The following is a 15556-nucleotide window of genomic DNA, read 5'->3' on the forward strand; positions in this document are numbered from 1 at the left end:
ATCGCTGTCCTATTTTATCTCGGAGGCTGCCAGCTTGCAAAGGTCTTTCCAGAAGATTAATAGATTAGGAATAACAGGTGACATCATAAAAAAGCTTGTTAAAATCACAGGTCACTGAGAGAAATCCCTTTTTAAAATACCACAGGGCCGGGTAAGCTTCTAAAATATGTACCAAGGAATGGCTGTGTGCAGGCGGCTGCTCTGATTGAAATATACTGGCCCAGATAAATTCATCACATTACCCATCCAATATGTTCGGTGCGGAGAGAGCGCCATCTAGGGGTACCAAATACAACTGCAGCAAAGCCAGGCATCCGTTTGTGCAGGGTTTCATCTAATTTAGAAAAAAAAAAAAAGCCTCTGTTGCAGTTCAGGTTTCTTTATTGAACATCACATTTTTTCTTGATCACACGTAGGAATAGCCTTCTATATGCAAATGAGTTCTCTCACAGCACTAGGGGCGTCCCCAATGCTGCGAGAAAAATCTCCAGCACCGCCTCAATCTTCTTCAGGAACGGCTTCTCTGAGCATCTCCTTCCGGAGCTGGTTTCAAACTTCTACGCATGCGCGGCCTCAGGCAAAGCCAACTGCACATGCACGCAGCCTTTTTTTTTTGGTCACTTATCCCAGCTTACTGTGTAAGTGGCCACAAGAAATCCCAAGTCCTGATGGCAGAGCCGACTGCGCATGCGTAGAAGTTTGAACCCAGCTCCGGAAGAAGACGCGCAGAGAGGCCGTTCCTGAAGAAGATGGAAGTGGCGCTGGAGATTTCTCTCACATCACTGAGGACACCCCCAGTGTTGTTCGAGCGCTGGGGACCGCGCTCAAAATAATATCAATATATACTACAAAAGAAAGAGCCCTCACGCAGCTCTATAGTGGGAGATATATATATATATATATATATATATATATATATATGAGATATGGAGACACAAGGAAAACAGCAAACAACGGTGAAACTTTTTACATTTTTTTTTCCAATTCGTCCCATTAATAATTTTTTTGCAGTTCTATGCGCTTTTATTATATGGTGCCATTAGAAAGTACAACTTGTCCCATTAAATGGAAAATGTTTAAGTGAATAGAAAAATAAAAAAAAATAGTTGTTTTGGAAAATAGGTTCTAAAAAGCAAAAAGGAAAACAAAAGTGTCTGCAGCGAGAAGGGGTTAAAATGCAGCATTGTATTCTTTCATGGCCCCTCTGGTATAGCAATGACAATGCTGCCTCACACGGTATTATACCGGCACCCCCGGCCCTGTAAGAATTCATCTCCCTATAGAGAGGCGCTCGGTATTTCTCTAAGCCGACGGATCGTAATAAATGATGACCTCTTTTACAACTATCATCCAGAAGCAATGAAGAGACGGGGTCCCTGGAGCCGTTCACGAGAGCTGTGGAGATGTTAGCCATGATGAGTTTCTTAAAATGAGATTGGGGAAGACGTCTAAGAAATTATTCCAGCGATGTCGGGCGCAGTTACATTAGGAGGAGGCGAGGGGCCGCTCACTATATCCACGCTCTACACCTGGTTAGGCAATTTCACTCTACATTGAGCGGTGTGTAATATAATACATAGTGAGACAGTGAAGCAGAAGAAATCCAAACATTTCCCCTTCACAGGCAGGTCCTTTTTAACTCATTGGTGGGCTCCGTGCGAAGTTCTCGTAATGGTCCCTCCAACTCAACACCCCTCTCCCAACTTTGAAAGGGCACAAGGAGGCACAACTCCGGTGACGGTTTTGTATTAAGCTTTACCCTTAACCCCACCACATGTTGCTTATGGCCCTGTCCATTTCTGTTGTGAATGCAGGTTCACACACAGAATTGTTACTGATTCTGAGGTGCCCCAAATCGAAGCAGGACACTGAAAGATAGAAGTGACCTACTCGAATCTTGTGGATTCTGCGGCAGAACCCATGAGACGAGCCACTCTGCTGTATGGAAGTCTGTCTCAAATTCCTCTTACATTTCCTAATAGTGTCCTTCTTTGTGTAACAGACAGTATAAAACCCCCTTAGGGGGCATTCACATGGAGTATTTTGGTGCAGATTCTGACTTGGAATCCGCGCGGGAAAAAAAAGCATCCCATTGACTTCAATGGGTTCCGTTTTCTACGCGGAATCCATTGAAATCAATGGGAGGCGCTTTTTTCCCATTGATTTCAATGGGTTCCACACGGAAAACAGAACTCATTGCAGTCAATGGGAGGCTTTATTTCCGCGCGGATGCAGATGTGAATTCCGCGTCAGAATCAGCGCACGGAAACACTGTGTGAATGCCCCCTTAGTGCTACCCACACAACATAATGCCCCCAAAGTATCTTCACACAGTAGAACGCCCCCTTAATGTCCCACATATTAAAATGCCCATTAATGTCATCACATAGGACAATGTCCCCTTAGTGTGGCCCCCAGTTTTATTAAGGGTTTAAACAAGAGAAATAATAAACAAACGAGGTGCGCAGACCCCGGAAGATGACAGTGGGTCAGGAGAACCCACCGACCAACGGAACACAGTATAGCACCATATACTAGCATCAATATAACGGCTACCAATAATGGAGAGTCATCAGCCTGCAACGAAGGAGGGGGAAGGGGAAAACCAAGACAACACATCGGAGAACCGAACAAGACACCTAGTAGGGGAACGAGGACAATGGAGACGGAGAGGAAAAAGAGGGAGCTGGGAAAAAGTGGGACGACCAGCGACCAAGAGGGGGAAAAAGAAAAAAAAGGGGGAGAACTCAAAGGCCCCCGTCCGGAAAGGGAGGAAGAGAACTCCGCAGACTCCTGGAACAACACTTAGGGTCGCCAGAGACTGTCAAAAGCAGTGAGAAAGTGCCGCAGGAGGTCCATCTTAATCTCAGAGATCTTACCAGAGATTACCGAAAGGATAGCCACCTGAGGCGAGGCAACAACAGTGCGGCTACATACCTTAGAGTACAGTGAGAAGATCGCATCCCAAAAAGGCCGCCCTTACATAGTATAATGCTTACTCAGTGACCCTCTACAAAATATAATGCCCCCTTCATTGTCCAAAGACACAGTATAATGCTTCCTAAGCAGCCGCTTCAGGGGATGGGGGGGGGGGGGGAGGCGCAGCATTTTTGCTGACCTAAGCCAGTCCAGGACAAGCTGTCCTGGACTGGCTTAGCGTCACCTTCTCGGCAGCCCGGCACGGGAAGCGAGCGGTGGATTGGGGAGGCCCTGTGGACGCAGCGCTGCTCCAACGGCCTCCCCTAACGCTCAGGCAGAGAGCAGGTCCTCTCCCTGCCTGCTAACGCCGCCCCATCCGCTCCGCCTCGCTCTGTCCCGCCCTCTTCGCTCCTAAGTGTGGTGTGGCGGCTTTCTGTCGTCCTCCTCAGGCGGCATATAAGCTAGGTCCACCGCTGCTCCTAAGTGCCATAGTACAATATGTTCTTGTGTCCCCCAAAGTATAATACCCTATTAATGCTACCACACAGTACAAAGTCACTTTAGTGTTGCCTCCAGTTTAATATCCCTCTTAATGCCCCACAGTGTATAGTGCACCAACAGTGAACCCCATAAAATATAATTTCCCCTTAATGTTCCCCATACAGTTATAATGTCCCCTAAAACACCCTCCACATATAAGCTGTACTAATGAAATACAAAAATAATATTCATCTAGCCCTGTTCACATGACATCATATTGTACCAACCTGCACCAACGGGCAAACACAAGGGATTATTAGTTGAATGGCCCCCTGCTCCACCATTGTATTCTACTCTATATGCATCCTATATGTTGTTGGATGCGAGACAGCTGACATGGGCCCTCAGCTGACATGGGGCCTCAACTGACATGGCGCATGGTGCAGATTCATCATCTGTCCTACAGTTAATATGGCCTTGTTCACAAGCAGAGAGAGTGTGACCCGGACGGCTGCCTAAGCTGTCCGGGTCTTGACCGGGCGTGTGGCTCCCCCTCCCTCCTCTCTTTTCCCCTCCCGGCGGCTGTTGCTGTCTGGGGCGGGGTTTTCGGAGGAGGCGGGGTTACGCGTCCAATGTAACTTCCGGCGCTGGGCGGGGACTTCCTTTCGGATCCCCGCCAGCGTCGGAGCAAGACGTGTTTCCCTGCAGCGCCGATGGACCCGACGGCTCGTCAACAGCAGCTCATGGAGCTGCTGCAACAGCGGGTAAGGGACGAGGGGACGGCGTGGTTGGAGACGCTGCTCACTGCGAGCGGCGGCTCCAGCCTGCCTCCCGCTCCACCGATGCCGCAGCGTGAGGCCTCTACCCGGCCTAGCAGGACGGCGAGGCCTCCCGTGCGGCTGTCCCCTGATGCGGCCCCCAGTAGCCGGAGCAGGGCTCCGGCGCGGGGGGTCGCCCGCTCAGTATCGCGTGCCGCCCGGGCTCCTGCGCGCACCGGGCGGCGCGCAGCTTCCCTGTCTGGGGGTGCGGGCACCCGGGCTCGCGGGCGCCGCCCCCCGGTCTCCGTTATGGCAGCCAGTGCGGGGGGGGGGGGCCTCCCCCCCCCACCGGTCTCCAGTGGCAGTGGCCCTTCGGTCGATAGGCCGGCGATGGGCCCCCCGCCCTCCTCCCAGCATGTTTCAGGGAGTGCTCCCCCTATGGAAGCCTCCCAACAGGCCTTAGTTGTAGCGCCCCCTGTGGGGCCTAGTGCATCTGCGGCTGCGGTTCCTCCTGGGGCACCCCCACCGCCGCCGGGTAGATTGGCGCGGTGGTTTGGGAGGGCGACTACCGCCCCTGCGGGGGTAGACAGTGCTGCACCAGCCCAGGATACGGCGGCTGGCACTTTAGCTCATGTGTCTGCGTTGGCTCCGTTGCCGGCCGCAGCCTCCCCAGTGTTGTTTCAGGAGAGCGAAGAGGAGTTCTTTGATGTAGAGTATGTGCCTGGAACTCCTCATGTTTTGCCACCTGGTCACTCCCGTTCCCTGTCTAGTCATGCGCCGGGGTCTGGGGCCCGCTCCTACAGGAGTTTTGGGCCGGAGGATGATGTGTCGATGCGTTCTGGGCGGTCTCGGCGGTATCGTAGTCGTTCTAGGTCGCGAAGTCGCCGGAGGCGACGTGGGTCTCGCTATAGCCGGCGTCGGTCGGAGTCTCGTTCGTCCTCCTCCTCACGTGATTCCCGTAGGTCCCGGCGTTCGCATTATAGCAGGAGTTCCAGGAGGCGGAGTGGGAGGAGAGAATACGGTTCCGCCCAGGGCGTTCCAGTCGTGCCTGCTGTTGTGGTTCCTGAACCTCCTCCTGTTGTGGCTCCGTTGCCTCCACCCCTGGTCGCTTCGTCGCAGATCCCAGTGATTCCGGCTGGTGAGTTGTCCTGTTCACAGGCTTGGTCTTCGCAAACACCACCGGCTGGTGGTGATGTATTGGATGTGTTAAAAGCAATGGTTAGTCAGTTGGAAGGTAGGGGGCAGTCACTTGCTTCTCCAGGGGCAACTAGTGCACAGCCTGAGCCGGTTCCCCCTCCTTCCGGTTTGAGGTTCCGTGATTCTTATTTTTGCGCGGTGGCTCCGTTGGGTACCCATGTCCCAGCCGAGCTTCGCCACAAGATCACGGCTAATGAGTATATTGACATCTGGCTCTTGTTGTCCCCCGATCAGATGACAGTAGATAAGGAGAGAGGGTTTGGTCGGGGTGAAGATAAGAAGCCCAAAGTAGCCAAGACGTTTTCTAATTGGTTACAAGCTTTTGCTATTTATGCTTGTATATTGTGTCAGTCAGCACCATCTTTGGCGGCTGATCTTTTCGTGTATTTGGAAACTATCTTTACTGCTCACAAGCTCTATGGTGGAACGGCATGGTGGAGATACAACGAGGAGTTCCGGCGTAGGTTGGCGCTTCAGCCGGAAGTTGGTTGGGCCTCTAAGGCTACTGACATTTGGATTCAGTTGATGCTCTCGCCGAAGCCGGTTTCTTCTCCCTTTCCATCCGCGGCCGCTGGGGGAGCTGGTTCTCCCTCCGCGGCCGTTCGCAGGCCAGGTGCCTGCTGGATGTTTAATGAAGGACACTGTCGTTTCTTCACCTCATGCCGTTTCAAGCATGAATGTTCGATTTGCGGAGGAGCACATTCCGCTCTGCGTTGCGCCAAGCGCGGCAGAGCCGCCAAATCTGGTGCGGGTAAACCCGAGGACGCCGGTGAGCGCAGTAAGGATGCGCCCCTGGCTCGACAGGTACCCCAGGAGACAGGAAGCAGACCTACTGTTTAATGGTTTTATGTTCGGTTTCTATATACCTCACGTTCCTAGTTGTTCTGTTATGTTTACTGATAATCTACGGTCTGTTCAGAAAGATTTAGTTGTGGCTCAGGCCAAAATTGATAAAGAAGTTGAGTTGGGCCGTTTAGCCGGTCCGTTTGCACAACCCCCTTTTCCAAATTTTAGGGTGTCCCCGCTGGGTTTGGTCCCGAAGAAGGAGGCCGGCAAATACAGATTGATCCATCATTTGTCCTTTCCTCCGGGTGAATCCGTGAATGATGGTATCCCGAAGGAGGAGACGGTGGTGTCCTATGTTTCTTTTGATAAAGCGGTCTCTTTGGTGGTCAATGCTGGCAGGGGTGCCCTCATGGCGAAATCGGATATCGAATCTGCGTTTCGCCTGTTGCCGGTACATCCCGATTGTTATCATCTTTTGGGTTGTCAGTTCGGGGGTTCCTTTTACTATGATATGTGTTTACCGATGGGGTGCTCCATCTCTTGCTGGTATTTTGAGTTGTTTAGCACGTTTTTAGAGTGGGTGGTACGGCAGGAGACGGGGTCTCAATCGGTAATTCACTATTTGGACGACTTTCTTTTTGTTGGTCCTGCTTCTTCTCGTCTGTGTGAATACTTGCTTAATACGTTTCGTTTTTTCACAGGTTATTTTGGGGTTCCCCTCGCGCTTGACAAGACTGAGGGTCCGGTTTCGTCACTCTCCTTCTTGGGTATACTCATTGACTCGGACCGTATGATCCTTCAGCTCCCGCAGGACAAGTTGTCTCGCCTCCGTGCGGATGTGGATTCGGCTTGCAAGGTCCAGCTGTCCCGTTTGCAGTCGTTGCTGGGGCAGCTGGCCTTTGCGTGTAGGATTTTTCCTATGGGGCGTGTTTTTTCTCGCCGCCTGTCTATGGCCACGGCTGGAGTCCGCATGCCGCATCATTATGTGCGGATAACGAGCGTCCTGCGGGAGGACTTGAAGGTTTGGAAGTCCTTTCTCTTAGATTATACTGGCGTTTCTTGTTTCCCCGAGAAGGAGTTGTGCAATTCCGACTTTCAGCTTTTCACTGACGCTGCGGGTTCGTCTGGTTATGGAGCCGTTTTTGGTTCCCGCTGGTCCGCTGCTCCATGGCCTCAAAGCTGGTTGTCCGCGGGTTTTACCCGTAATCTCACTTTGTTGGAGCTGTTTCCTATTGTAGTGGCTTTGGAGTTATGGGGCGCGGACATGGCGAACCAGCGGGTTTTGTTTTGGTGTGACAATGAGAGTGTGGTATCTGTGATAAATAGCCTCTCTTCAAGCTCTTTGCCTGTTTTAGCTTTGCTTCGTCGTTTAGTCTTGAAATGTTTACAGTTTAATTTGGTTTTCAGAGCTCGCCATGTCCCGGGTGTTGATAATACTGTTGCTGATTCTCTTTCTCGTTTTCAGTGGGAGCGCTTCAGAGACATGCACCCGAGAGCGGATTTGGTGGGCTGCCCGTGCCCTCCTTCGCTGTGGGACCTGGTTCTGCGGTCTTGAGCCCGTTATTGCAAGATGCTGTTACGCCGGCGACGTGGGCAGCGCATGGTAAGGCGTGGAATGAGTGGCTGTCCTTTGGTTCCCCGGAGAGATTGTTAGATCCTGACTGCTGTAGGGACTTAACGTTTGCTTACTTAGAGGTCAGATGCTGTGTCGGCCACTACCGCGGCCAGAAGGTTGTCGGGTGTAGCCTTTGGGCTTAAGTTGTTGGGTTTTCCGGATGTGACGAAAGAGTTTGCTTTTCAGTTGATTTTGCGGGGTTGGAAGAAGGCGGCTCGCCCGGTTGATAAACGTCGACCGGTTTCGTTTTTCCTGTTGCGTCGCCTGGTCGGGATATCTGAGTCGGTTTGTTCGTCTCCGTTTGAGGCGTTATTGTTGAGTTGCGCTTTTGTTTTAGCCTTTTTCGGTGCCTTGCGTGTGGGTGAATTAGTCGCTCCGTCTCGGCGAGCAGCGGGTGGGTTGGCTGTGGACGATGTGGTGTTGTTGCAGGATTCCATCCGTGTTAGGGTTAAACGGTCTAAGACGGATCCCTACGGGCAAGGTACTTGGTTGACTATCTCGCGTTTAGAAGGCCCCTTATGCCCCGTTGATCGAGTGCGTTGTTTTGTTGCGGTTCGGCCCTTGTCTAGCCAGTTTTTAGTTCATGCTGATGGCTCATTTTTTACGAGGTTCCAGTTCGAATCGTTGTTTAAGCGCTGTCTTTCCGCGTTAGGGGTTCCGTCTGAGGACTTTGGCACCCACTCTTTTCGCATCGGGGCAGCTACCGCGGCCGATGCGGCGGGCCCCACTGAGGAGGAAATTAAGCGTATTGGCCGCTGGCGGTCTAATTGTTATCGGCGTTACGTACGCCCGGGTCTTCTCACGGCTTAGCTTTGTTTTTACCTTTTGCGGTTTTGTGGTGTTTATTTTTTCCTTTAATAACTTAAAAAAAAAAAAAAAAGTCATTAACTTTGTTCTCTATTTTAGGTCCATATCCAGTGGTTTGGATTCTAGGCCACTCGTACATCTATTGGGCGGCGCGGCGCGCTGCCATCCGGCCTGGAGGTTTGCAGCTTGGTTTTCAAGAAGCGGAGCTGCGCTGGCATGGAGTCAGAGGGATGAGTTGGTCGGAAATGTTGCCTCAAGTTGTCGAAATTGGAAGGACCTCCCAGGCCCCAGTGGTGCTGGTGTTTCATGCCGGGGGCAACGATTTGGGCGTGATACGCTTGTCCGAATTGATTTCGTTGATTAGATCTGATATTGACCGCTTTCCTGCCTTTTTTCAGGATGTTGTTATTGTATGGTCCGAAATTGTTCCTCGGGCCAGATGGCGTGATGCTCGAGACCCAGCAGCTTTGGAGCGTGCAAGGCGCCTGCTCAATTTGCGTGTTTCGCGCCACGTGCGCTCCCGATCGGGAGTCGTGGTTCGGCACAGGCAGCTTGAGAGTGATAACAGGGCGCTGCTCCCTAGGGATGGTGTCCATTTGTCTGATATTGGCCTAGACATTTTCTTGTCTGGGCTTCAGGATGGCATTGAGCGTGCGCTCTTTATGCTCTTGGAGGGGGGTCGGACCCCTTTGTAGGTTTACGTCGGGGTCTGGTGGCCGGACCTTGCGCCTTTCCCCTCCCTTCCCCTTCTGGTCATCGGTGGTAGAAGATGGAGCGCGTCACCCGTTGAACATCATACACATGCACACCGCAGGCGGTGGCGGGGCATTCCGGTGACGCGCTTGGTCCAAGAGTAAAGGGGAGGGGGATAGCAGGGCCTGCCGATATGTTTATAGTTTAATAAAGCTGTGGCCGACCCCCACTATTTTACCATCCAAGAGCGTGTCAGAGTTTTTATTGTATGTTGGGGTTAACAGCCGTGGGAGGAGGTTTCCCTTTTGTTGTTGTACCACATTCCGCCTGGTCTGTGACCCGGACGGCTGCCTAAGCTGTCCGGGTCTTGACCGGGCGTGTGGCTCCCCCTCCCTCCTCTCTTTTCCCCTCCCGGCGGCTGTTGCTGTCCGGGGCGGGGTTTTCGGAGGAGGCGGGGTTACGCGTCCAATGTAACTTCCGGCGCTGGGCGGGGACTTCCTTTCGGATCCGACCTTGCGCCTTTCCCCTCCCTTCCCCTTCTGGTCATCGGTGGTAGAAGATGGAGCGCGTCACCCGTTGAACATCATACACATGCACACCGCAGGCGGTGGCGGGGCATTCCGGTGACGCGCTTGGTCCAAGAGTAAAGGGGAGGGGGATAGCAGGGCCTGCCGATATGTTTATAGTTTAATAAAGCTGTGGCCGACCCCCACTATTTTACCATTCAAGAGCGTGTCAGAGTTTTTATTGTATGTTGGGGTTAACAGCCGTGGGAGGAGGTTTCCCTTTTGTTGTTGTACCACATTCCGCCTGGTCATCAGCAGTGGTGTGGTAACCAGTACAAAATACCAATATGAAATAACTGGGCTCTGACCTTTGAGAAACATAGGAAATATATGCAAGGACATGTTAACCACCACTGCGCCTCCTAAAAGTCATGGAGGTCACAGCAGTCATACATTTATGGCATAGCATAACAAACTTAAATGGGACTGAGCTGTGATCTGACTATGTGATCTAAGAACATGACATCATATGGCCTGAGAAAAGGAAGTGGCGCTCAGCGGGCGCAGCTGCAAACAGCTGATCTGCAGGAATCCTGGGTGTTGGACCCCCAAAGATCTTCCATTGATATCCTAACCTAAAGATGGATCATTAATGATAAAGTTCCAGAAAATCTGATCAGCAGTGGTGTAAATACTGTTGTAGCAGCGGTAGCGGCTGCCACTGGGTCTGGGGCATTAGGGCATTAATGTTTTTTTTTTTTTTAAATAGGCGGTAACTTGCTAGCAGATAGCGGGCCCTATTTACCCCAGCAGATAACGAGGCCTATTTACTTACCAATCTCCACTCCTGCTCATGGCCACCGGCGCTTCCTCTTCTGCAGATGCCAGAATATAACGATCGGAGGCCCAATGGAAGTGACGGAAGGTACAAACAAAACAGTTACTGTGCTCCAGCAGGCTTCAGGCCTGTTTGGTGACATCCAAGATGTCACATGGGCTGGGCCTACGTCATTATCACGTGACGTCTATACCAACGCTAAAGATGGCCAGAATCAGTGGGGAGTGCGCTGGAGCCAGGGAGAAGTAACAGTGTTTGTTATGTTCCCTCACCTCCCCTGGGCTTCCAATCGTATAATACTGTGTGCAGGGAACACTATAGGGCATAATAATGTGTGCAGGGGCCACTATGGGGCATAATACTGTGTGCAGGGGGCACTATGGGGCGTAATACTGTGTGCAGGGACCACTATGGGGCATAATACTGTGTGCAGGGAGCGCTATGGGGCATAATACTGTGTGCAGGGGCCACTATGGGGCGTAATACTGTGTGCAGGGGCCACTATGGGGCGTAATACTGTGTGCAGGGGCCACTATGGGGCATAATACTGTGTGCATGGGGCACTATGGGGCATAATACTGTGTGCAGGGGCCACTATGGGGCGTAATACTGTGTGCAGGGGCCACTATGGGACATAATACTGTGTGCAGGGAGCACTATGGGGCATAATACTGTGTGCAGGGGCCACTATGGGGCGTAATACTGTGTGCAGGGGCCACTATGGGGCGTAATACTGTGTGCAGGGGCCACTATGGGGCATAATACTGTGTGCAGGGAGCACTATGGGGCATAATACTGTGTGCAGGGAGCACTATGGGGCATAATACTGTGTGCAGGGGTCACTATGGGGTATAATACTGTGTGCAGGGAGCACTATGGGGCATAATACTGTGTGCAGGGAGCACTATGGGGCATAATACTGTGTGCAGGGGGCACTATGGGGCATAATACTGTGTGCAGGGAGCACTATGGGGCATAATACTGTGTGTAGAGGGCACTATGGGGCATAATACTGTGTGCAGTGATCACTATGGGGCATAATAGTGTGTGCAGGGGGCATTATGGGGCATAATAGTGTGTACAGGGGCAGCTATGGGGCATAATACTGTATGCAGGGGCCACTAAGGGACATAATACTGTGTACAGGGGCCACTATGGGGCATAATACTGTGTGCAGGGGCCACTATGGGGCATAATACTGTGTGCAGGGAGCACTATGGGGCATAATACTGTGTGTAGAGGGCACTATGGGGCATAATACTGTGTGCAGTGATCACTATGGGGCATAATACTGTGTGTAGAGGGCACTATGGGGGATATTACTGTGTGCAGTGATCACTATGGGGCATAATAGTGTGTGCAGGGGCCACTATAGGGCATAATACTGTGTGCAGGGGCCACTATGGGGCATAATAGAGTGTACAGGGGCCACTATGGGGCATAATACTGTGTGCAGGGAGCACTATGGGGCATAATAGTGTGTGCAGGGGCCACTATGGGGCATAATACTGTGTGCAGGGAGCACTATGGGGCATAATACTGTGTGTAGAGGGCACTATGGGGGATATTACTGTGTGCAGTGATCACTATGGGGCATAATAGTGTGTGCAGGGGGCATTATGGGGCATAATAGTGTGTACAGGGGCCACTATAGGGCATAATACTGTGTGCAGGGGCCACTATGGGGCATAATAGAGTGTACAGGGGCCACTATGGGGCATAATACTGTGTGCAGAGGCTACTATGGGGCATAATACTGTGTGCAGGGGCCACTATGGGGCATAATACTGTGTGCAGAGGCTACTATGGGGCATAATACTGTGTGCAGGGGCCACTATGGGGCATAATACTGTGTGCAGAGGCTACTATGGGGCATAATACTGTGTGCAGAGGCTACTATGGGGCATAATACTGTGTGCAGGGGCCACTATGGGACATAATACTGTGTGCAGAGGCTACTATGGGGCATAATACTGTGTGCAGGGGCCACTATGGGACATAATACTGTGTGCAGAGGCTACTATGGGGCATAATACTGTGTGCAGGGGCCATTATGTGGCATAATACTGTGTGCAGAAATGCAGTTCTGCTGATAAGGCAATTCTAATTTAGACCCTGTACTCTACTAAATGTAGATTGTGAGCCTTATACGGGACAGTGATGACAATATCTATATAGAGCTGCAGAATATGGCGATATAAACGAAAGCTAAATAAATCATACTACACCACTTTATTCTACTAAATAATTCAGATACTATTCTGTTCTTTTGGAAACTGAGCATATACAGAATAGAGAATAGTGGCTTCATGCCCATGTCTGTCATTAATACATCTGGTTAAATATCTTCATTAGTACAAGAAACCATGCGTATAGAAGAGGAGAAGACATCCTCAATGAACACAAGCAGATTTTGTTGACAGCCAAGATGTTTTTGTAGACAGTTTATCATTTTGCATACGAGAATACTTTGCGCTAAGTATTATCACAATAATAGCGCCCTCTTGTGGTAGATGTGGAAAATTGAGACACTGCAGTAAAATACTTTTTTTTTTTCTACAGAAATCGCACATATATTGTTGGTTTTTGCCAGTGATGCAGGCATAAGATAACTTTATATACAGGAGATTTGAGATGTATATTATCTCTGTACTGTGACATCACTGTGTATTATCCCTGTACTGTGACATCACTGCATGTATTATCTCTGTACTGTGACATCACTGCATGTATTATCTCTGTACTGTGACATCACTGCGTGTATTATCCCTGTACTGTGACATCACTGTGTGTATATTGCCCCTGTACTGTGACATCACTGTATTATCCCTGTACTGTGACGTCACTGCGTGTATTATCCCTGTACTGTGACGTCACTGCGTGTATTATCCCTGTACTGTGACGTCACTGCGTGTATTATCCCTGTACTGTGACGTCACTGCGTGTATTATCCTGTACTGTGACATCACTGCGTGTATTATCCTGTACTGTGACATCACTGCGTGTATTATCCTGTACTGTGACATCACTGCGTGTATTATCCTGTACTGTGACATCACTGTGTGTATTATCTCTGTACTGTGACGTCACTCTGTGTATTATCTCTGTACTGTGACGTCACTCTGTGTATTATCCCTGTACTGTGACGTCACTGCGTGTATTATCTTTGTACTGTGACAACACTGTGTGTATTATCCCTGTACTGTGACATCACTGTGTGTATTATCCCTGTACTGTGACATCACTGTGTGTATTATCCCTGTACTGTGACATCAGTGTGTATATTATCCCTGTACTGAGATATTCTTGTACTGTGACATTACAGTGTGCAGTATCCCTGTGTGTACAGGACACCAAGACAATTGTACACTTTAAGGTTCTAAACTTGCTGTTTAGGTGGTCAGGGTAGACGGAGGCTACATTACATGTTTTGCTATAGGGCCTCTTGGTTACTTGTAAAACCCATAGAAATTATATAATAGTATAAGGGTTAATAGTACAAACTACAGGAAACAAAAACCCCAACCATGCTTTATATCTTAGCTGATTTCAAGTACAATACAGGGAATACAGAGAACAAATACACTGACATATAAATCTGTGGAAATCCGCTGATCATTACGGCGGTTCCCATCTCACATGGCTTTAAAGCCCTTATAAAAGAAGAGTTCCACATACACAGGCAATTTCTAACGAACAGAACAAAGAATGCAGCAACTCTGCAAATATTCTGGATTTAAAATTCACCTGCTGTTTTGTGTTTGCAGCTTCAGTGCAGACCCCTGCGTCTCCATAGATACAGACTACAAACATTTCCTGTGCAGTCTGACACTTCCATACAGAAGTCTGCTGGAAGACCGGCACACAGGGGAAGGCCAAGCTCCCCTTTATAAAGCCATGTCTAGGTCTGAATGTGTGACAAGGGTACGGCCAGCACTATTGTGATGGGACAGGCACAAAATGCCCCCATGTCACATATAAAGCAACTAGGTCCTAGAGATTTGCCCTCGCCTCCAGTCTTATCCCCACCTGTCCCCTGCTTCTTAGGGTGCATTCACACCGAGTAAACGCTAGCTTATTCTGAACGTAAAACACGTTCAGAATAAGCGGCGTCTAAAGCAGCTCCATTCATTTCTATGGGAGCGGGGATACGAGCGCTCCCCATAGAAATGAATGGGCTGCTTCTTTCACTCCGAGCAGTCCCATTGAAGTGAATGGGAAGTGCCGGCGTGTACACTCCGGCATGAGCAGAGCTAGCCGTATACGCCGGCACTCCCCATTCACTTCAATGGGACTGCTCGGAGTGAAAGAAGCAGCCCATTCATTTCTATGGGGAGCGCTCGTATCCCCGCTCCCATAGAAATGAATGGAGCTGCTTTAGACGCCGCTTATTCTGAACGTGTTTTACGTTCAGAATAAGCTAGCGTTTACTCAGTGTGAATTCACCCTTACTATGCTGCCAAGAATTAAAGGGGATGTATCATCACAGAAAATTCCTTTCGCAATGTCTCCGCTCCCAGATTCCTGGTGAACAATGAATTTTTGCTTCCAGCGGAATACTTGTCCAACAAGGTTTTTCCTCTAGAATATGGCTATTCATATAATACAAGGACGACTCGAGTCATGTAGAATGGTATGGGACGGCTCCCCATACAGAGGGGATCAGTGGGGGACCCCTCAACTTCATGTGCGTACGCCCTTACAGTAACATAGATGGGATTGTGTCCACGAGACAACCACTTTAACCAAAAATGAAAAACATATAATATATCATTTTGTAGTCTGTTACCATGGAGTCTGGAGAAACGGGTTTCTAGGTTCGATAATACTATAAAATATTAAACAATTATAGTCATACATTATTATTGGAAATACTATTATGAATAATACTATTTATAATAATAGAATGGTTAAAAAATTAAATTAAAATGACTTAAAATATAAAAAATAAAATATG

This window comes from Leptodactylus fuscus, chromosome 5, assembly GCF_031893055.1.
Source record: "Leptodactylus fuscus isolate aLepFus1 chromosome 5, aLepFus1.hap2, whole genome shotgun sequence".
Lineage (NCBI taxonomy): Eukaryota > Metazoa > Chordata > Amphibia > Anura > Leptodactylidae > Leptodactylus > Leptodactylus fuscus.